At 41.8% G+C, this 22,263-nt stretch overlaps 1 protein-coding gene across 8 annotated transcripts in view; it reads right to left on the bottom strand.

Moving 5' to 3' along the window:
* Positions 1-22,263, bottom strand: part of LOC132818134 (alpha-(1,6)-fucosyltransferase) — a 752,369-nt gene that overhangs the window by 644,447 nt on the left and 85,659 nt on the right. For 2 of the 8 annotated variants that reach the window (XM_060828861.1, XM_060828863.1), the window contains exon 1: positions 7,678-7,850. The exons of the other annotated variants lie outside the window; for them this stretch is intronic. The gene's annotated coding sequence lies outside the window, so the exon portion shown is untranslated. Of the gene's footprint in view, positions 1-7,677; positions 7,851-22,263 lie in introns of those variants that run through there. 8 annotated transcript variants of the gene reach the window in all.

The following is a 22,263-nucleotide window of genomic DNA, read 5'->3' as shown; positions in this document are numbered from 1 at the left end:
CCCTTCGGCCCAACAAGTCCACACCGACCCGCCGAAGCGCAACCCACCCATACCCCTACATTTACCCCTTACCTAACACTACGGGCAATTTAGCATGGCCAATTCACCTGACCCGCACATCTTTTGGACTGTGGGAGGAAACCGGAGCACCCGGAGGAAACCCACGCAGACACGGGGAGAACGTGCAAACTCCACACAGTCAGTCGCCTGAGTCGGGAATTGAACCCGGGTCTCAGGCGCTGTGAGGCAGTAGTGCTAACCACTGTGCCACCGTGCCGCCCAGATGTGACCTGGTCTGCTGAGTTTCGTTAAACTAAGTCGATGTGGATTTATGAAAGGGAAATTATGTTTTCTAAAGCTACTGAAGTTTTGAAGATGTAACTAAATGTGGTGGATCTGGCTAATCTGGGCTTCCACAAGCTTTTTGATAAACTGGCAGGTAAGAGGTCAGTGCACAAAGAACATGAATTGGTGATAATATTCTGGTCTTGATTGAGAATTGGTGAGCAGGAAGGAAACAGTATCGGGATAATTGGGTTCTTGCCAAAGTGGAAGGGAAAGGTATGGATTCAGTGCTGGGGCCCCAGCTGGTGACAAAACATATCAGTAATTGAGATCAGGGAGTCAAAGTAATATTTCCAAGTTTGCTGATGACAAATCTCCTTGGAAGTGTGAGTGGTGAGAAGGGTCTAAAACAAGTTTCACGGTCATTTGAACACTTCGAACAAGTGGCAAAATGCATTGCAAAAGCACTATGAAAAGAATAAATGTGATGCTGCACAGTTAAGTGCCACTGTTCTTCCTACCAAAATGGTGATAGAATATGAAATATTGCTGGATGTCCTTGCAACCAGTTCGAAAGACAAATTGCACATTGGCCTTCATTGTAAGAGGTTCTGAGTGAGCGAGCAGGAAGTATTACTGCAGGTGTATTGTGCCCGGTTGTGACCATCCTCCAAGTATTGTGGACAGCCCTGGTCTTCTTTCAGTGAAGGTTCATCAGACTGACTACTGGAATGGCAGCTCTGTTTCACAAAGAGAGATCGGGTCAACTGGGTCAGTATTTACTGGTGTGTGGAATAAGGACAGTGTACCTAATTAAAACACACAAAGTCCCAACAGGCTGGACTGGCCACAGAAGATGTTTCTTACACCAGGAGGCATTCAGGTCTGGGGGCTCACAATCTGCACATACACAGTTGGCCATTTTGGAAAGAAACCAAGAGAAATGTTTTGCACTCAGATGGTGGTAAACCTGTGGAATTCTCCACCACAGAAGGGCTGTGAAGATATATTTAATAAAGAAATAGATTTCTAGAGGCTAAACATATCAAGGGGAATGGGAGAGGGCAGGCGTTTGGTGTTGAGACAGAAGATCAGTCACAGCCCATGGTGGAAGAGACACAATGGGCTGAATGGCCTACTCCTGCTCCTATTTTCAATATTACTATATTTACGTATGGAAAAACAAATCACCAGTTTGCATATTCTGCATAATTAGCACCATTATGGCATCACATTGAGGCTGGTAGTCTTTAGCTGTGGCTCATTCAGTCCTGAAGTACTGATTTTTTTCCTCACTTTGTTTGTGAAGGCAGATTCCTCTGGAAAGCAATGCAAAAACAAACCTCAGGCTTGTTGCACGACAATGTTTTTTATTTACAAAAAAAAATACCCCTCCATGTCAAGCACCTAGATTTCTTCATGCACTGTCAGATTCCAAAATTACAAAATCAGGTTATGTACTGGTGATAGTATTGAGAACAGTTTGCAAACTTAATAAAGCTCCATATTTATAAAACTCTGACTGGAGCACTGTGTCCAGTTCTGATCATGACATTTTCTTTGAAGATAGGAGCTTCCTTGAGAGGCTGCATCGGTGATTTATATGAATGGCTTCAGGGATTAGGAACTTTTTGATACAGGGTTAGGTTGGATGAGGTGGAATTGTTCTGCATAAATCAAGGAAACCTGAAGACAGACTCACTAGAGGCAACAAAGGATGACAAGTTTAGCGAAGACAGAGTAAGTAAAAGGTTCCATAAATTGATGACACATGGTTCACACTTTGTGTTTGCACAAGGGATCCAGAATAACTGAGGAATTATCTTTTACAAAACAAGTGTTCGTAAGCTAGAGCTCACTACCTCGAAATATAATTAAAAGTGATGAGGAACAACTTTGAAATTAAATTTGACAGACACTTAAGGGAAGTAAACTTGCAGGAATATGGGTGGGAGAAGTGGGACTGACTGGGTTACTCTAGAGACTCAACATGGACTCAACAGGCCAAATCTCCTGATGTGCTGTTTCAGCTTTTATCATGACTCCTTCAGTTCCAAACAGACAAATAGCTGAGTTTCAAAATGCAAATTGTTATCTGCTGTTACTTAATATATTTTGCACTTCAATTGTGTTGCGTCATGCATATAGTTAATGTGAATAAAGGGGAAAGATTTGCATTAGTAAGAGATGAAGATGATTGCCACTGTTGTTGGTCAATCACCTCAGTCCCAGCAGTGGTCTCAGCTCAACCACGTTCAGCTGCTCAGATAATGGCACTCCCTCCGCAACTGGATCAGAAATGGGAACGTTTGCTGACAATTCCATGACATTCCGCACCATTTGCAACTCCTCAGGAGAACAAAGCAGTCCATGTCAGATACGGACAACATCCAGGCCTTAGCTACTAATTGTGAAGTATCATTTGCACCATGTAAAAATTATCTCCAAAAGGACAGAATCAAACCATCTATCCTTGAAATATCAATAGCACAGGAGGTTGACAACATCCTGATGTTTACCAAAACTTATAAGCACCAAGTATATAATTATTATGACAAGAGCGGGTCAAAGACTGGAAATTCTGTGCCAAGGAACTCACCTCATAACTACCCTATCGACAAGACAAAGCAGGAGTGGAATTACTCTCCACTTTTTTTTTTAAAACAGGTAAGCTTTAGGAGAAAAAACCCCACTTGATTGGCAATCTGCCATCTTAAACATTCACTCATTTAATCTTAAGTGCACCATGGTCGCAGCATGTACCATCTACAAAAAGCACTGCATCAACTCACCAAGTCTCCTTACACAGCACCATCCAGTCTCATGATCCCCGATGTGTTTTACCTCCCAGCAGGTTACCTTTACCTGATGCAGCAATGTTTATGTCAACTCCCATAACAAAAGAACTGCAGTAAAAACAGAAATTACTGGAAATGCTCAGCAGGTCTAGCAGCATCTGGGGAGAAAACTCGGACTTAACATTTTGGACTTAAGGGTCTTTACAAAGGAACTGGTCTTGAGTAGTCTGGTATTGAAGAATCGAATGGGACATTTATTGGAGATCACTATAGTATACTGACACTAGATTCAGTGCGTATCTGGGCTATTATTTAGCTATTCAATCACAAAGAGCAGTATGATTTTGTAGGCTGAGAAAGGATGCAGTCTGAGACCTGGACATTCTCAGGTCACATACTATGATACAGTGATGATCACAATCACATTTCTATAAAGTATATCCTAAAATATTAACTGTCAAACAGAACATTCGCTCCCTAACAGCATTGTAGGTGTAACTCCAGCACATGGACTGCAGCAGTTGAAGAATGCAGCTCACCATCTTTCTCAATGGCAAATACGAACGGGCGATAAATGCTGGGCAGCCAATGATGTCCAAGCCCCACAAGTGAATAATAAAAACTACAGATCGCGACCACCTAGAAGGGTCTGGATACACGGGAACACCACCATCTGCAAGTTTCCCTCCAAGCAGCCGATATACTGAACACAAATATACCTTCACTGTTAGTGGATTAAATCCTGGAATTTCCTCCCTAACAACACTGTTGGACTACACCATGCAGACTGCAGCCGATCACCACTTTCGCACAGGCAGTTCGGACTGGGCAATGAAAACTAGCCATCGCTCATGAACAAGAATAAAAATACTTTAAAGTGGAAGAGGACGATTTGAGGACCCATGTGTGTTTTGTTGCCATCACAGCAGCACCAAAAGCAAGATGGAATTCTCTAAACTGAAGACTCGAGAGGAAATGAAGATGGACAACGAGTGCTGAGATTCTATTCAAGTAGCTGAAAATTAAATTCTTTCATCTTGTTCTTGATTTTGCTGAACAGCAAAGTACCAAGTGCAATTCTTTTTCAAATCATTACAGATAACTCCGAGTCCTGCTGCATGTCAATCTGACTTACAATATTCATTTGCAGCTAAGTTAAAAATAAAATCCAAAGATGGTGCTCCTGTAAGCACCAGAGTGTTGGGGAATCTCACATTTTACAGCTTTCCTGCGTCTCACAAGGTAACAGAAACAATTTTAAATCGATTAAAATGAAATGTGCATTTTGAATGACATATGGATATGCACAAGCCCCTTTATGAAGGGAGGTTCACTGCTCATTATACACAGCACATTATGGTATAATTATCTTATTTTTATGCCTTCAACCAATAACCAGGCAACTACTAAAAAATTCAGCCTCCAGTGAGGAACTCCAACATGAGGTAGATTTGCCAAGCTACTTTCACAAAGGCAAATAATCAGATAGCGAGTTAAAGTTTTGACAATTCATCGAATTAAGACCAACCCCAGCAGAGTACCTGCCCGACTCGCTCAGGGAACAGACCTGCCAGAGAGAATAAGGAAGGAAGAAAATACATGACCATTGGTGTTTGTTTCAAAGAATGCAATTGCACTGATCTCCGAGATTGTGAAGAGCCTCACTTGCAGCAGTCAGTTCCTTCAGAGGATGATCTATGGTACTCAGTCTGTACTGCCCACAACACATCCAGTCTATTGAAGCTAAATGCATAATGCATCAGTACAAATATCTGGATAGATCAGAAAGACATGGATCAGACAGGCACACATCTTTCAAAGACTGAAAAGGCTAATGCACAGGAGTTGAGAAATATGCAATCAAACCAAGACATACCAATGATCACAGAATTAATCTGTCAAATGTTCTTGCAGGGGAAAGATTAAGCTCGTTAGTCCTATTATACAAGATAGTTTGATCTGAAATCAGAAGTGGTGATTTGGACTAAAAGGCTGGAGGAACAGAACTTCCCAAGGAAGCAAAGACAAAATTCATCAGGTTTCAGTGGATTTTCACATCCAAGACATTTTTCACTTTAAGTCTGATCATGACAAAGACAAAAAAAAAGCTCATGTCTGAAGGGCTATAACTTAAAATAAGATGGAGTTGAGGAATTTCTTCTGAAATAGCCTGCACATAAATGCATACCCACATATGGGTGTGCCTTCTAAGGACAGCTGTCCACAGCTATCATTTGATTCCAAGAACAAAAAAATTCAATACTTCAGAGGAATGTTCTGTTTAGCAGAATTGCTAATATGCCATTTAGCCCCTTAAGCCCACTTCACCACCGAGATTCTGACTGATTTGCAACTTAAGGACAAACTGAGGACTGCAGATGCTGGAGCTCAGAGTCGAGTGTGTGGTGCTGGAAATGCACAGCAGGTCAGGCAGCATCTGAGGAGCAGGGGAATCGATGTTTCAGGTATAAGCCCTTCAGGAATCCTGATGAAGGGCTTTTGCCCGAAACATCGATTCGCCTGGCCCTTGGATGCTGCCTGACCTGCTGTGCTTTCCCAGTACCACATTCTCGACTGATTTGCAACTTAAACTCTCATTTGCCCCATATCTCAGAATACTTTCAGCTGACAACAGCCTATCAATCTCAGATTTATTCAACTGACATCAATTGGCCATTTTCAGAAGAGTGTTCTAATCTTGAACCATCTTTAGGGCATGCTAATTCCTCTAAACTTTACTACAATAGATTTGGTTTTAATTTTAAACTACACCACCCAGTCCTTGACAGCATCAGCATTTGGATCCCCTTAATATGTAGGAGCCTCAATCAAATCACCCTCAATCTCCTTTAAAATTCAGGTAACTTAACTCTTATTTGTGGAATCTCTCCTCATATTTCAACCCTGGAATCCACCCACCATTCTGGAAATCTACACTGCACTCTCTCCACGGCCATCCTATTCTTCATAAACTAAGGCGTCACCACAACCTCGCTCTAATCAGGGCTTCATGTGGCAGATTCAAGACCTGTAACTTCATATTGCGCAAATTCTCTAGATACAAGAGCCAACATTACCTTTGCCTTATATAGCATTATGGCACATCTGTTGTGAACAACTTTAGCAGTCAGTTTCTCCATCTTGAGATTATAACTGAGGTGATCAGTGCTGTGCCAATGCACATCAAGAAAATGTGTAACTCTACTGTTGCATTTTAACACTGCCAGATAATTGACAATCATTTCAGTTTGAAGTCAGCAACACATACAATAGGGCAGGTTCCTACTGAACGCAACCCAAACTCCAAAGCAGTGCAAGCTACAGACACCTTTTTGTTGAATTCTTGTTTAGAAGGAGTATAATTTTCTGAGCCACAGTTGGTGATTTAATAGGCAATACGAAGTCCAGCCAACTCATCACATTACATTACTTTGTCCGTAACTGTGGACAATCAAAGCCCATGTCGAAGATTGTGGTGCTGGAAAAGCACAGCCCATCAGGTAGCATTCGAGGAGCAGGACAGTCAATGTTTCGGGCATAAGCCCTTCATCAGATGAAGGACTTATGCCTGGAACGTTGATTCTCCGGCTCCTCGATGCTGCCTGACTGGCTGTGCTTTCCCAACAGCACACTCTTCGATTCTGATCTCCAGCAGGTGCAGTCCTCACTTTCTCCTAATCAAAGTATATGGCCCAACCCTCAGAAGGAAGAATGGGAGAGGGCAGAGAACGTGTGTTAAACGTAAATATGATTAAAGTACAAAATGCAATGTACTATTGTTTCAAGAACTAAAACTAATCAAAAAAGTGATGATTTTCTTTCAGTAAAGTTCAATATTAGAAATCATTATTCTTTTATTTCAAATTTGTAGTGCTAAATAACCGACCGCTAATATTTGCAGGCACATTCCTGACAAAAATGGAGAGACAGTCCCAAAACAGAGACAATTAGTTTTTCATTTGTTTGATAGGTCCTTAAGTACATATGGTGTTTGACAATCAACATTGAGGTGATGCGACTGGTAGCACAATGTAAAGGGTTAGGTCTGGAACAAGTTGAGTTTGCTACAATACTTGTAAACGCCAAAAGCGTGGGCCCAGCACATGAATCAATTGTTTGAGCAATGAATATTTTTAAGAATGAATCAGATTCAACACTTATGCAGTTCCTCCTGCTCGGAGACCTTCTCTAATGGTATATCATGTTTGGCTCTCTTGAATGATCCTCCCATATCCAGTCTAGCTTGTCTACAAATACCCGGTGACGTGCATCATCCAACTACATCTATGTGCGCCCCTTCATTTCCTCTTGAAGCTCCATAGTTCTGCAGCTCAGAACAAACAGTTGAAATACTGACAATTTTCTTTTCTGCACATCACCTTTTGAAATTCTTTTTGCTCTAATTTCAAGCATCTCTTCATTTGTCTGATGGTCTGCTTACTGCACACGCATCCATTATTCCAGAGGCATTGGTTTTATTCTACAGATCTTTAATTAATGTCCATGAACACCAAATAGAATTGCCTGCAACAACAAAACTTTGCTTTGATGCTCCAGCTTAATCCATTCCAGTTTGTCTTTCAGGAATACTTACCATGAAGAGGTTCTGATCTTCTCTCTGACATGATTTCCAATTGTCTTTTATTCCCTGTTCATCTTCATTGCTTTTTATTTCCCTTCTCTTGCTTGATCAGAATTTCAAATCAGAGTTGAAGTGTTCATGCTGTTTCTCTCCACAGATGACTTGTTGACTAGTTCCAGCATTTGTGTTTATCGTTTTGACAACGTAGTTTGCTCAATTGCTTAAAAACACGCAAGAAAGCCTCATCAGGTATAGGATATCCTTTGTAAAAAAATGCTCTGTGTCAAATAAATGGAAAAAGTAGGGGAGAAAAATTAGGCCGAGGATGCAACTGAAAATACTTCCCCACCATCTTGGATGTTAAATGCTGTGATGGGAACTGTCAGTCTAAAACCCACCAGTGGCAAATTATGATAGTGAAAGTTTCTCAGATGACAAACAGATTGCAGAACAGTGTTTGAAAGAGATTCAGACTAAATTAGCATGGAAAGGCTACAAATACAACAAACTCTGCAGGAAACGAGGGAAGTGTTCGCTGGGCCCCTTGCTGAGATATTTGTATCATCAACATCGACGTGCTGGAAGACTGGAGGTTGGCTAATGTGGTGCCACTATTTGAAAAGTGGTAAGGAAAAGCCAGGTGAGCCTGACATTGGTGGCCAGCAAGTTGTTGGAGGGAATCCTAAGGGGCAGGATTTATATGTATTTAGAAAAGCAAGGATTGAATAGGGATAGTCAACATGGCTTTGTTCCAAAGGTCTGTTTCTGCGCTAGAAGTCTCTGGGACTCTAACTCTAATCTGTACATTTACTTGGCATCTATTGCATAATAAATGGCACAAGACACTTGATAGGAGCTTGATGAAACAAAATAAAATACCAAGCTATGTAAAATATTCAATATAGATATTAGAGCTGGTGATCAGAGAAATTGGTTTTGAGGAGTGTTTCCAAAGAGAAACGCAGGGACCTGGAGAGATGGAGGGAAAGAATGCTCGAACCTCAGTCTCAGGCACTTAAAAGTATGGCCTCCAAATACAGAGTGAATAAAATCGAGGATGCTCAAGAGACTGGAACACAAATGTTTTGAAGGTTTGTGGAGACTATAGAAAGCAGGACGGGGTACAGTCGTGCAGGGATTTTGAAACAAGGATGAGAATTTTTAAATCAAAACATGGCTTGGCCACCATGCCATGCAGGGAGGATTGGTCAACATGACTTAGTCTGCTTTCTATCAACTTGGATCAGAAAGTCAGGTGAACTGGAGAACTGTTGGGATTGTACCTTTTAAAATCTTTAACTTTTGGGACAACTCTAGGAACAGTGGGGCTTTATTCTGACATGCTATTCCAATGAGACATAACAAACTCGAGTGCATAGATATTCAGGTGGTGTTCAATGAGGTTTCCATACAGTATTGTTTTAAAAAATGAACTCTAAAGGTGCAAAAGCATGTGTGTAAAATTGGTTGGCAAACTGAATCAGTGAGCTGAACATTAGCTTCACTCAAGGGAAGATTCAAAATCAGCACACAAGTAGTCATTGCTGTCTCCAATTTTGTGGCCATTTAAGATATGGGTATAGGGACAACAAATCTCAAATAATAATGGGGATATTTTGAAAACAGCAGCAGGCTTGGAGATTGAGGAGAGACTGTAAAATGCGTCTGGAAATCAACAGAAGGAGTAGTTTGTAAATTATAGTTTAAAAACATGATAAAACACAATTTGTAGCCCTGCAGCTCAGATTTGTTTGAAATATTTGTTTAACCTTTCCTTAAATAATACAGTTAAAAATCACAACACCAGATTATAGTCCAACATGTTTATTTGGAAGTACTAGCTTTCAGAATGTTGCTCCTTTGTAACTTTGGAGCAGGATCATAAACACAGAACTTATAGCATGTCATTTATACAGTCTCATGCAACTGAAATGATATAATGAACAAACCTCGATTGCTGTTAAGTCTTTCATCTTTTAGAATGGGTTGCAGGTTTTGGTTCATTAATATGTAAATCTCAGAACTTCTTTCAAATCACATTCGAGAGATAACTTAAGACTTTATGAAAAAAGGTGACATCTCAGGCTCCGACAATGCATTAATGGCGTGAGGTTAGAGTCTGTTGGGATCCCAACCTTGAGTCAGACTGGTTCTATTTCCAAAGTAGGAATTTATAAATTATTAAATGGATTGACTGCCTGCATTGGCCTTAGGTTCATGTCACATTACAGGACACTACTATACTAACCACTCTCTCACATACAAGCACAAATATACCCCCACTCATTCGTACACACACACACACACACACACGCAGACACCTCTCACATGCTGATAACTCCATCTCTCTCTCTCACACACACTTTACCAAGCATCCACACACTTAAGACCATACTCCCATATTCTCTCTCATGCACACATACACACAAGTCTATGTGGTGAACTTGCATGTGCAGAATTGTGATTGCAGATACATTCAATTTTGTTCAAAAGGTGCACAACCTGCAGGCAGTCAAACCATGTAGTGTTTTAACACTTCGTACTTTGGAAACAGAACCAGTCCTACTCAAGGTTGGGACGCAGACAGACTCTAACCTCACACCTTTAATGCATTGTCTGAGTTGAGATGTCACCTTTTTTCAGAAAGCTTTAAGTTATCTCTCAAATGTGATTTGAAAGAAGTTCTGAGATTTACATATTAATGAACCGAAACCTGCAACCCATTCTAAAAGATGAAAGACTGAACAATGGTCTAGCTTTGTTCAATATATCATTTCAGTTGCATGACACCATAATAATGTAATGCAGTATACTCAGCCTCAACCAGTCAATGGCAAAACATGCACAGCAATTTCTTCTAATCTATCTCATTAGCCGACCAAAGTTAGGTTGATGGCTCTTCATCAAGTGGAAGGAATTGTTTTCCCAACTTACTTTATAGAAATTCAGGATAACAGAAAATAAACATTAACAAAGCTCCATTCCAACTCAAATCAGGTACAGCTGAGAACAGAAGTGAGTCAAACAGTCAGGGCAGGCAGGGACAAGGTAGGACTAATAAATTAAACTGCATTTATTTCAATGCAAGGGGCTTAACAGGGGAGGCAGATGAACTCAGGGCATGGGTAGGAACATGGAACTGGGATAGCATAGCAATTACAGAAACATGGCTCAGGGATGGGCAGGACTGGCAGCTTAATGTTCCAGGATACAAATGCAACAGGAAGGATAGAAAGGGAGGCAAGAGAGGAGGGGGAATGGCATTTTTTGATAAGGGATAGCATTACAGCTGTGCTGAGGGAGGATATTCCTGGAAATACATCCAGGGAAGTTATTTGAGTGGAACTGAGAAATAAGAAAGGGATGATCACTTTATTGGGATTATATTATAGACCCCTAACAGTCAGAGTGAAACTAAGGATATCTCAGCTATCTGTAAGAATAACAGGGTAGTTATGGTAGGGGATTTTAACTTTCCAAACATCGACTGGGACTGCCATGGTGTTAAAGATTTAGATGGAGAGGAATTTCTTAAGTGTGTACAAGACACTTTTCTGATTCAGTATGTGGATATACCTACTAGAGAAGCTGCAAAACTTGACCTACTCTTGGGAAATAAGGCAGGGCTGGTGACTGAGGTGCCAGTGGGGGAGCACTTTGGGGCCAGCGATCATAATTCTATTAGATTTTAAATCGTGATGGAAAAGGATAGACCAGATCTAAAAGTTGAAGTTCTAAATTGGAGAAAGGCCAATATTGACGGGATTAGGCAAGAACTTTTGAAAGCTGATTGGAGGCAGATGTTCGCAGGTAAAGGGATGGCTGGAAAATGGGAAGCCTTCAAAAATAAGATAACAAGAATCCAGAGAAAGTATACTCCTGCCAGGGTGAAAGGGAAGACTGGGAGGTATAGGGAATGCTGGATGACTAAAGAAATTGAGGGTTTGGTTAAGAAAAAGAAGGAAGCATATGTCAGGTATAGACAAGAAGGATCAAGCAAATCCTGAGAAGAGTATAAAGGAAGTAGGAGTATACTTCAGAGGGAAATCAGGAGGTCAAAAAGGGGACATGAGATAGCTTTAGCAAATAGAATTAAGGAGAATCCAAAAGGGTTTTTATAAATATATAAAGGACAAAAGGGGAACTAGGGAGAATAGGGCCCCTCAAAGATCAGCAAATGGGGGAGATACTAAATGAATATTTTGCATCAGTATTTACTGTGGAAAAGGATATGGAAGATATAGACTGTACGGAAATAGATGGTGACATCTTGCAAAATGTCCAGATTACAGAGGAGGAAGTGCTGGATGTCTTGAAACGGTCAAAGGTGGATAACTCCCCAGGACCTGATCATGTGTACCTGAGAACTCTGTGAGAAGCTAGAGAAGTGATTGCTGGGCCTATGGCTGAGATATTTGTATCATCGATGATCACAGGTAAGGTGCCGGAAGACTGGAGGTTGGTAAACGTAGTGCCACTGTTTAAGAAGGGCGGTAAAGACAAGCCAGGAAACTATAGACCAGTGAGCCTGACATCAGTGGTGGACAAGTTGTTGGAGTACATCCTGTCCCTCAGGATTCCCATGTATTTGGAAAGGCAAGGACTGATTAGGGATAGTCAACATGGCTTTGTGCGTGGGAAGTCATGTCTCAAACTTGATTGAGGTTTTTGAAGAAGTAACAAAGAGAATTGATGAGGGCAGAGCAGTAGATATGATCTATATGGACTTCAGTAAGGTGTTCGACAAGGTTCTCCATGAGAGACTGATCAGCAAGGTTAGGTCTTAGGGAATACAGGGAGAACTAGCCATTTGGATACAGAACTGGCTCAAAGATAGAAGACAGACGGTGGTGGTGGTGGAGAGTTGTTTTTCAGATTGGAGGCCTGTGACCAGTGGAGTGCCACAAGAATCGGTGCTGGGACCTCTACTTTTTGTCATTTACATAAATAACTTGATGCGAGCATAAGAGGTACAGTTAGTAAGTTTGCAGATGACACCAAAATTGGAGGTGTAGTGGACAGCGAAGAGGGTTACCTCTGATTACAACAGGATCTGGACCAGATGGGCCAATGGGCTGAGAAGTGGCAGATGGAGTTTAATTCAGATAAATGCGAAGTGCTGCATTTTGGGAAAGCAAATCTTAGCAGGACTTCTACATTTAATGGTAAGGTCCTAGAGAGTGTTGCTAAACAAAGAGACCTTGGAGTGCTGGTTCATAGCTCCTTGAAAGTGGAGTCGCAGGGAGATAGGATAGTGAAGGATGCATTTGACATGCTTTCCTTTATTGGTCAGAGTATTGAGTACAGGAGTTGGGAGGTCATGTTGCGGCTGTACAGAATATTGGTTAGGCCATTGTTGGAATATTGCATGCAATTCTGGTCTCCTTCCTGTTGGAAAAATGTTGTAAACTTGAAAGAGTTCAGAAAAGACTTATGAGGATGTTGCCAGGGTTGGAGGATTTGAGCTACAGGGAGAGGCTGAACAGGCTGGTTCTGTTTTCCCTGGAGCATCGGAGGCTGAGGGGTGACCTTATCGAGGTTTACAAAATTATGAGGGGCATGGATAGGATAAATAGACAAAGTCTTTTCCCTATGATTAGGGAGTCCAGAACTAGAGGGCATAGGTTTAGGGTGAGAGGGGAAAGATATGAAAGAGACCTAAGGAGCAACTTTATCACGCAGAGAGTATACGTGTATGGAATGAGCTGCCAGAGGATGTGGTGGAGGCTGGTACAATTGCAACATTTAAGAGGCATTTGGATGTGAATATGAATAGGAAGGGTTTGGAGGGATATGGGCCAGGTGCTGGCAGGTGGGACTAGATTGGGTTGGGATATCTGGTCAGCATGAACGGGTTGGACCAAAGGGTCTGTTTCCGTGCTGTACATCTCTATGATTCTACGTGGTACGGGGCAGAGTAAAAGAATTTGAAGCAAAGAATGGAAATACATTTTAAAAAAGGTGAGAAACTAATGATTTTAAATACTCAAGTAAGTTTGGCATCCCATTCACAAACCAGGAACGTTAACAGTCAGTTGAGGAAGAAATGACCAAAGGTAAACGGCAGGTGAGCCAACATCCAACCAACCAGCTGAGAGCCTGGTGTCACATGCCAGCCAGATCAAGTCAGGATGGGTAGATCCTCAGCAGACCAGATGGATTCTCTGATAATCAACAATGGTCATTAGACTCTCAATTTAGATTTTCATTGAATTCAAATTCCATCCGCCATGGCAGGATTTGAACCCAGGTTCCCAGATCAACAATACCACTAGGCTTTCACCTCCCCTGAAGTCTGGAAGACATCTTGCTGCAAATTACATGGGATTTTGTTGAGACTGCACCTGGACAACATTGAATTCTTTACCTGAAGAAGAAAGAAACCTGCAGTAAAAGGGCTGCGATGAAACGTTTCACTAGATAAGACATCAGGGACTTAAGGAATACCTTAAAAGAAAGTTTGAGTCTGACGGGCACATACTCTCTGGAGCTCAGAAGAATGAGAGGTGACTGGTTGAACATATAATTTCTTACATGGCTTGACGTGGCAGGTTTGTTCAGGCTCTTTACTCTGCAACCAGAATTCACCAGGCACAGGAAGCTCAATCAATGGTTCGGTGGTTAGCACTGCTGCCTCACAGCACCAAGGGCACGGGTTCAATACCCATTTCAAGCCACTGTCTGTGTGGAGTTTGCACATTCTCCCCATGTCTGTGTGGGTTTCCTCCCACAGCCCAATGATGTGCAGGTTGGTGAATTAGTCAAGCTAAATTGCCCGGAGTGTTCAGAGATGTGTAGGTTAGCTGCATTAGTCAAGGGTAAATATAGAGTAATCAATTCAGGAAATGGGTTTGATTGGGTTACTCTTCAGAGGGTTTGTGTGCTCTTGTTGGGCCAAAGGGCCTGTTTCCACACTGTAGGAATTCTATGACCTTACATAGAAAGCTGGCATATGGAGAAATGATATGGGGCAGGGTAAATTAGCAAAACGTTGCAATTTTGGTTAACATTCATGAAGAATTTCTCCAGAAGAGGTCCAATTTTCACATGGAGTCATTCCACATTCACCTCATGAATAATGTCGTATTTGCTTACTTGTTACAGGCAAAAGTACTTGCCACCACTGGATCAGCTGGGATCCTTGGCACCATCTTTAAAAGACTACTGTGTTGAGAACCCTCCCCTCCTGTATTATCTTTATTCCCTTCAATGCTCTATCACCACTGTCCTTGCTCACAACAGTTATTTCCTCTGTATCCTTGCATTCAGCCTCCATCCCCACAACTGAAGTAACCCAGCATCCTCCCTGAAGCAGTAGTGTCCATTCACCTTTGCTTGACTTCTCGTGGACAGATCCCCAGGGATGGCTTTGACCCACCTCCTTGTCCATTAGCCCAAAACAAACGAGTGACCAGATAGGTGTGCATTTTTATATTTGTCCCCTTGAGTAATCACTAGTGACAACCATCAGAAGCTGCTTGGATGAGTGTCTGTGCTCAAAGGCAAGTCAAGACAACAGTACTGTGAGCTTTTAAACTCTAGCTGAGATGGTGAAGCACAAAAAGGCACGCTGAGACAAGGCTGAGATGCAGTGAGAATCAAAGTCGGCACTGGATGCAAGGGAGTGGTTTGGAGATTCAACCTGGTCCAGATCACGAGCTGGGTGCCTGTCCCCATACACTACATGCCCTGGCAACAGCATTGTCATGAATGGGGCCAGTGTACTTCAGTGCTATGTTTTGAAGCAATGTGTGCAGCTGGGAGATGTGCCACAATGACATGGTGAGGCTGGCATGTGTCAGATCCCCGCTGCGCCAAGGTATTAGTGCCTGGTGACGTTTATTTGGAAGTACTAGCTTTCGGAGTATTAGGATCCTGCTGCACAGAAAGAGTAAGACACAGAATTTATAGTAAAAGATTACAGGATCATGCAACTGAAATGATACATTGAACCAACCTAGACTGCTATTAAGTCTTTCATCTTTTAGAATCGGTTGCAGGTTTTGGTTCATTAACGTAATCCCAGAACTTTTTTTTTAAAAAGTCACATTCTCAGGATAACTTAAGGTTTTATTTTAAAAAGAGACATCACTGCTCAGACAATGCATTAACAAATAGTTACAGAATACACTGACTGGAAATATGGTGGAATTATGTTCAATTGAGGCATTCAAGAGGATGATTATTTCGATAAAATTAACATGAAGGGTATGGTGGAAAAAGCAAACGATAGACACTTAGGAATGGTGGTCAGTTAACAAGCTAGTCCAGACAAATAGCCTCATTCTACGCAGTCACTCCGATTCTGAACTGGATTTGCTGGATACCTGACTTTTATTTTGGGAGCTGTCACAGTCTAGTTTCTATGTGGTAGGTGGGACAATGGGAAACTACATAATAACGTGGTGAGATTAACTCTCCTCACAAAGGGATACTATCACACAGTAATTAGGCAAGAATCAAACCTCATCACTACAACATCGGATTTCTTTCTCTTGTCCTTGAAACGCTCCCTGCTAGCCAAGGTCTGCAGATGCTGGAGATCAGAGCTGAAAATGTGTTGCTGGTTAAAGCGCAGCAGGTCAGGCAGCATCCAAGGAACAGGAAATTCGACGTTTCGGGCACAAGCCCTTCCTGATGAAGGGCTTGTGCCCAAAACGTCGAATTTCCTGTTCCTTGGATGCTGTCTGACCTGCTGCGCTTTAACCAGCAACACATTTTCATCTCGTCATTTTCCAGCTCTTGCACTGTGACAAATCGTTGAGGCGCTGGGACAACTCTAACTCAAAGGATAAAGACCAAGAGGCTCTCTCCGTTGTATTAAAATCACGAAGTTTCTTTTGCATTCAGAAGGTTTGTCAATTTTTGGAGATGTCCATCCCAAGTAGCTACGGATGTGTACGTTCAAAATTGGGACTGATTATTTTCTTCATACTCAAAAATATATATTCAAATTGCTCATTTCTTGACGTTCTTACAATGCCACATTGTGCATTCCGCTCTTCATGACTTTAGTATCAGCTTTATTTTAATTAAGCTGTTGTGCAGGGTAAATGCTGAGAGGCCCCTTCCTTTTGTTGTACAGTCAGGAACTCGTGGACTATGTTTAAAAATTGAGAGCTTCCATCTGAGATGGGGAGAATTTAGTGGGGTCTGGATCATCGAATGTATTCAGGTCTGAGTAAGATTTTTGATTGACGGAGGAGTTTCTGAAATGATTGGAGGGAGTGGCAGATGAGAAAGTGGATTTGGACATTCCAATTATGACCTAACCAAAGGTTTTCACTCAAAAACATTTGAACTATAGCCCTATTGATAATACCTAAAACAGCTAACCCTGCTTTATGACTTTAAACAACCACACATAAAATTGCAAATTGCATTTCAGTTTCTGCAGCAGTTTGTTTGTCATTAGCATACATTTCCACTTTGTTACACCTTCCAAATTATACCAAGATATGCAATTCCAAGGTCGCTGCCATTAACCTCCCACTATTGCTACTACTTTTGTGCCAAATTCAAATCAAATACATGAATTTGGCATAAAAACTGTCGGTCAAAGCAGGACAGCTACAGTGGCATTTGGCTGCATCTAAATCGGTGGTTCGGTAGTAATTTGATGACCTGCCAACCCCAGTTTAAATCCCTGGAACACAAAAACTACACTTCTGCATCAAGCCTGCCCTGAATCTACTTACCATCACAAATCACAATCAGTTCATCAAAATCTCACAAAATTAGGAGGCCATTCAGCCCCTCAAGCTTGTTTCAACATTTGATAAACTGATGGCTCATCTGACAGCTGCCCAAATCCACTTTCTCATCTGCCACTCCCTCCAATCATTTCAGAAACTCCTCCGTCAATCAAAAATCTTACTCAGACCTGAATACATTCAATGATCCAGACCCCACTAAATTCTCCCCATCTCAGATGGAAGCTCTCAATTTTTAAACATAGTCCATTAGTTCCTGACTCCACAACAAAAGGAAGGAGCCTCTCAGCATTTACCCTGCACAACAGTTTAATTTCAATAAACTGTGATTTGAGCAGCAAGTAAAAATTAGCCTCATCATATGGACAGCCCAATTGCTTCCAAGTGTTGAGCTCAACTGCCCCTGCAGCAGTACATGTTTACAACAAGGAAAATAGACATATTGTTCTAGTTGTCCTTCAAAATGTTGCAGGGTAGCTTATTGGCTTGCAGCAGCCAACAAACCAAATGCATTCCCACAATCCTGGCCAGTAAGGAATGTTCATCCAACAACGATGAAGGAAATGGGAACGGTCAGGGTGGTGTAAAGTCTGGAGGTGCTGGCATTCCGACTCTTCTCTACACTTGCCCTCCAGGTACAAGGTGGAGGTCCTAGGTGTGGGAGGTGCTGCTGAGGAGACCTTGGCAATCACTGATCATCAGGGGGAGCAACAGCGTAATGGTATTATCGTTGGACTGTTAACCCAGGCACCCAGGTAATCGTCTGGGCACCTGGGTTTGAATCCCACCACGTCAGACCATGGAACTGGAATTCAATAAATTTCTGGATTTAATGATGACCATTAATCCATTGTCGATTGGTTCACGAAGGTCCGTTAGGAAAGGAAACTGCCATCCTTACCTGGTCTGGCCTACATGTGACAGAACATGGTTTACTCTTAAGTGCCCTCTGGGCAACAAATGCTGGCCGAACTAGCGACCTCCTCATCCTGAGAGTGAATAAAAAGAATCCATATCTTCTCAGCAAAACTCAGCACTGTCGTGGTGAGACGCCATCGGAGATAGAGTCGAACAAGGCTGGCATAACAAGGTGCAATTTCCTAATGAACAGTGCAACTTTAGTTCAAAAGGCCTGCCACTGCAGGTTGGTAAGAAATGTATTCTTACCTGTCATCTCAAAGCTAGCTACTGGCAATTTTATTCTGTTCCTTTCCCAGAAAAAGAAATTGGGGTGACATGGTGGCTCAGTGGTTAGCACTACCGCCTCATAGCGCCAGTGACCCTGGGCTCAAATCCAGCCTTGGGCAACTGTATGTGTGTGGAGTTTGCACATTCGCCCTGTATCTGCGTGGGTTTCCTCCGGTTTCTTCCCACAGTCCAAAGATGTGCAGGTTAGGTGAACTGGACATGCTATATTTCCCATAGTGTTTAGGAATGTGTAGGTTAGGTGCATTAGTCAGGGGCAAATGTAGGATAATAGGGTAAAGAAATGCATCTGGGTGGGTTACTCTTCAGAGGGTTGGTATGGACTTGTTGGGCCAAAGGGCCTGTTTCCACACTGTAGGAATCCTATTCTATGGCAGGGCTGCAAGCATAGTGCTCAGTAGTGTCTAATTAGTTTGCAAATGATAAGCAAGTTGAATTTGCATATTGAAGTACATACTTGTTGTTAGTCTCAGCATCAAGGAGGAGAACAGCTGGAACTCTCATTAACCATCCAGCACTGAATCAAACTGGCACTGGGTGTGAACTGTAACACTTAATCAGCAGGATTAGTTGTGCAGGGCATTTGGTAATATGGTGTGAAAAACTCTGCTTTTAATTATTTGTCGAGACTAAATAGCACATCAAAAACATTACAGAATTTAGTAAAGGTCTTGGTAGCAGCTGATTCCACAATAGACGCCGCAGATACATTTTGCACATCCCACATTCAAGCCCCACCAGAACAAGGTGTGATAATGAAGGCACTATATTGGCTCATTTGTGAATGAGTGCACAATAAAACCCAACCAGAACCCTGACAGTAGGGAAACCAGTCATCCAACCGAATGGCTCTCCATGCAATTTTAATCCAGATGCTTTCAACTCTGTGCAAGATGCTTCGTTCCATTGCACACAAAGACCACCCATCACCAGCTTCTTAAAACAATCAAATATGTAGAATAAATATGATTATCAGTCTGAAAATTCATAAATTTCTTTTGGTCTTTAATAAACAAACTTTGCTTGAGGATTATGGGTTGAAAGCAAATTACTGGACACCTCTGAAATAAAGACAGAAAATGTTGGAAAGCAAAGGGGAGAGATCACTGGAGAGGGAGAAACAGTGTTAATGGGCAATCTTGTTAAGATGTCAAAAGCCTCGCCTCTTTTCAGGAAGATCCACTGAATGCTAATGTAATCAGACAATGGCCAGGCCAGCTTCCTCTAAACTAAAGACCCAGGAGGTGGATGACACACCTAAAAATCCAGCTCATGACTCGAATGCCCTCTGAAATAGTGTTGCTAACCACTCTGGGACAATTGGGGATGGCAACAGAAACCATCTGAGCAAACCTTTGCTCAATCTCATCTCATTTAGGAACAACACATTACTACAGATATCCAAGATGGAAGCCATTAAGCCCATCAGTTCAGGTCAACTCCGAGGACAGTCAGTCTCATTCTATTGGTCTCTGCCTACAGCCCTGCAGGTTCATTTCCCTCAAGGCCCACCAAAACCTCCTTTGAAATCAGTTTCTCCCAACAGTTCCTCTGATCTGCACATCTGTGTGGTCACTGGGAAGATGCAAAGCACAACAACTGTTGCGTTGATTCTCCCGCACATGGACCTTGGCAGTCCACGGAGCAGCAACAAATTAGAGGGAACATTGGTCTTGCCTTCCACCAAAGCTGGGAAGCAGTGAATTCAGTTCTTGCCCAATACCTTAAATTTGTGTCTCCTCGTCCTTCTGTCACCAGTAACAGAACAGATTTTCTTTATTTGAACCCTTTATAGCCTTGTATACCTCAATAAAATCTTCCCTCAATCTCCTTTGCTCCAATCTAACCTTGCTGCTGAAGGTCACCACCCCGGGATCAACCTGGTAAAATCTCCTCAGGAGAGGAAATGCTGGAAAATCTCAGGTCTGGCAGCATCTGTAAGGAGAGGAAAGAACTGACATTTCGAGTCTAACTGACCCTTTGTCAAAATCTCCTCAGCATCTTCTTCAGAACCCTGATATTCTTCCTAAAGTGCAGTGACCAGGACTGGGTGGGATTCTCTCAGTTGAATCTTTGTAAGGCAAATAAAACTACTTTCCTGTTTTTCCTCAGCACTTAAATTTATGATGGCCAAGATCCCATGTGGTTTGCTTACTTCTTATTCAATACTTTCTGCCACTTACAAAGACATTTTTCAGACAAACATTATCTCTGTTGAAAACAAGAGTTGCGAGTTCAGGATAGGTTGCATTCAGGAGAGAGAGAGATATATATGTTTCAATGTGCTTTGAGAAAATTCAAAGCAAGCTATCATAAGCAACAAAACAACCTTCTGGATTAATCCAGGCCAGTTATAAGGCACAACGTTCAGTCTCTAAATCAGCAACAAGTAGAAAGAGGCTTTAGTATCGACCAGCCTCAAACTCTGAATCACCTTTGCTAGAATAACAAGTACACAAAAAGTTGAACTCAGTGATAGAAGTTTACACTGCTTTTATATTGCAGTATTATTCCAACTGTCTAGCAACATTGTTAATATGAACAAGGCGATAATAACGCCTCCCAGCACAACAAAGCAAAAGCCTCAAGTAGTGGCTCCTCCGTGTTGGAGGCAAAGTACACCTGATGGCACTCAAGGACAAATATCATTATGGCCAGCCAACAATTGGTTCTGGCTGAAAGCAAGCTGAATTTTGAACCCATTCATCCTGATATTAATGCAGTTTAAACACTGGTGCTCTGAATGCATCTTCCTTTTTCACCACGAGAGAAACAACAGACTGTCTGATTATCATGCGGTGCAATTTGCAGGATTCTTAACATGCAAACATTGATCTAACGTTGATCTTGCTTACATGCACCTCTTGTGTGGCTGTAACATCTTATGCTTTGCTTTGTCTAAATGACCTATGATCTTTGTGTCCTTGTAGGTTATGATCTGCCTATACTGCTCACAAGACAAGCTGTTCAGGTATATATGACAACAAAAAGTCAAATCAAATTGGCTGCCATGTTTTCTACATGAGCACATGTTACTTGTGAAATATAGTAACTAATACAAAACAAAAAATACCATGGGATGCTGGAAATTGAGAAGAAACTGAAGCAAAGAACCCTAGAAATATTTAATAGATCAGGCAGCATCTGTGCAGAGCATTCACTTTTCAGGTCAAGATAACCTTTCATCAGAACTGTTAACTGTTCATCAGTTCTGACTAAATATCCTCTCAACCTGAAACTTTAACCTGGATATCTCCACAAGTGTTAGCTGAGCCAACCAAGAATTTTTCTTTCCAAAAAAAAAACAAAGTGGCAGTGAGAGCTTTGGGAGTCACCTACCTTATCGTGGCCATTCTATCAACAGAGGTGCAAAGACTTACCCAAGCTTTTAGGCAGATTTACCAAGAGTTACAATGTCCTTTGTGACAGCGTCAGTGCATCCTACAGCATCTACCAAAGGATTCTCAAGCACTGGCAGCTTACTCAATTACAAAAAAAAATGTCAATGTGGTTCAAGTTTAGACATTTCCCCACAGTTATAATGACACTACAGTCCTAGGACCAAGAAGCAGGCTTCTGACATATTCATATTGTAGATGGTTTTCTCTCAACTGAACCAGGTTTTGAGAGTCCAACTAAGTGTGTTGCTGGAAAAGCGCAGCAGGTCAGGCAGCATCCA

This window comes from Hemiscyllium ocellatum, chromosome 8 (assembly GCF_020745735.1).
Source record: "Hemiscyllium ocellatum isolate sHemOce1 chromosome 8, sHemOce1.pat.X.cur, whole genome shotgun sequence".
NCBI classification, from domain to species: domain Eukaryota; kingdom Metazoa; phylum Chordata; class Chondrichthyes; order Orectolobiformes; family Hemiscylliidae; genus Hemiscyllium; species Hemiscyllium ocellatum.
The sequence above is the reverse complement of the archived record's forward strand: the minus strand, read 5'-3'. Positions and strand labels throughout refer to the sequence as shown.